Source organism: Oreochromis niloticus, linkage group LG2 (genome assembly GCF_001858045.2).
Source record: "Oreochromis niloticus isolate F11D_XX linkage group LG2, O_niloticus_UMD_NMBU, whole genome shotgun sequence".
In the NCBI taxonomy this organism is placed as follows: Eukaryota; Metazoa; Chordata; class Actinopteri; order Cichliformes; family Cichlidae; genus Oreochromis; species Oreochromis niloticus.
The window spans coordinates 15,221,225-15,222,969 of record NC_031966.2 but is presented as its reverse complement, the minus strand read 5'-3'; the positions used below and the strand labels follow the sequence as shown (position 1 = coordinate 15,222,969).

Here is a 1,745-nt window from a genome sequence, read left to right as displayed (position 1 = left end):
TTAATGCTTGGAAATCAGGACTGTTGACCTTGGGCAGTTCACTAGGTGTCGGTGTCATCAATTTCACCCCGATGTCTAGGCCCAGAATCACAGTTTCTCTAGAAATAGGTTACAAGAATTCAAATGTGTCCCGAATATCTGTATCCCATCAGAGGCTAGTTTTGTAAAGGAGATTGGTAGTAGCTGCTCCACCACAGGAACAGTAAGGCTTCCAGCACACAATGGACACCACACTCACTTAACATAACCACATTTATTAAACACAATTTTAAATAATAAGCCCTTTTTTCGTAGTGTCTTTCCACTCAGCGTCCCAAGGAAAAAAAAAAATGCAAATATGTATCCTTCAAGGTCCTTTGGCCAAAAGAAAACCACCTGAGCTCAGGGAAAAGTAAAGTGTACTGTTGGGGCCCTTTGAATTGTTCCTACCGCTCTGTTGGAACGGTGTAGCATCCAATAATAGTATCCAGCAAGCAGAAGCATCCACCCGTAGCAATGACCATCTACTAGCCAGGACGGTTCAGCGGAGTCATCAGATGAGGGCTTCCACAAGGCAGTTCATCCAGTAGGATCCAAGGCACCAAAAGGTCAAACAAACCAGCCTACCCACAAGTGTGCAGAAGAATTAACCAAAAACGTTCATAAGTCTCAGTACCACTGACTCAGTGTCCATGTCACTAATGGCTTATTTAACAGTCTTACCATCATAATAATACAGGTTTGTCAAAATAAAAATATAACAACATAAATGCTGTTAACAATGCTTATTAATGCTGTTCTCTTAGGCATAACATAACTCTGTAACTGACCTCGTGTCGGCCGCCATTTTAGGACATTAGCCAGGCGCTTAACAGTTAGCTTGCTAACAGTCAGCTAATAACACACATTAAACAATATTTAGCCTCCTTCTTAACAAACATGACAGTGGTAGATTCGATACCTCGCTGCAGCATGATAAGGCACACAACATCTAATGCCATCATGAGCTGCAAGCTAACTCACCAGAGGGGTTCATGTAATGGCGAATGGCTGTCGGATTCAGCTCAGCTTCACGCTCGTAACACTACAAGACTCCTTTTTCAAACAACATACTAAAACATTAACTTCACATATAAAGGTTTTTAAAACTATTTACAGCAACTCAAATGTCTACTGTACCCGAATTTCCAGCTCGCAGAGGGCACGAGAGCAGCATGCGCCTCATCGGACGAACGGAGGAAAAACTCTGTGGCTAAACTAGGGAGTGGCTATGCGCAAGGCACAGTGGTGCGTTCAGTGACTACCAAATAATCAGAAATCCCATACTCAAAAAATGACCTGGGTTACACTCTCCCCCTCTAAAGTGCATGAGTCTCTGCATGCACACTTGACTTAACAGGTGTGTGAAGGAAAGTGCTCTGAGAGAATACAATTGCGAAACTCTGACAAAAAGGAACTGAGAGCTAAAATTAAAGGCTCACCTAACTCATCATAAGTGAGTTTAAGAGGTTGGCGTCTCTCTCTCCCAGAACGCCGCAACTCTACTGTCTCTGGCTCTGAACTCTGCTCAGCAGTGTTGGCGCTCTCTCTATTCATTTCAACAGGTTCTGTCTGTTCAGGAATGTCAATAACAACCCAACCTGGACCTTCATCAGATGGAATGGGAGATGTGGTCACCTCATTGCTCTCTGAGTGTAACGAAGGTTCAGGTTCGGAAACATGACCAGCTGTTTCTTGTGCATGTGACTCGTCTTGCCGCTCTGCAC

General features: G+C 43.7%; 1 long non-coding RNA gene across 1 annotated transcript; it reads right to left on the bottom strand.

Annotated features, from left to right (window-relative positions):
- Positions 1 to 333: 333 nt before the first annotated feature.
- Positions 334 to 1,476, bottom strand: LOC112847876 (uncharacterized). The gene is made up of 3 exons (XR_003221715.1): positions 1,159 to 1,476; positions 1,003 to 1,074; positions 334 to 602 (listed from the first exon to the last, which is right to left on the bottom strand). It is a non-coding gene; the product is annotated as an uncharacterized LOC112847876 (long non-coding RNA).
- Between the last annotated feature and the right edge of the window lie 269 nt (positions 1,477 to 1,745).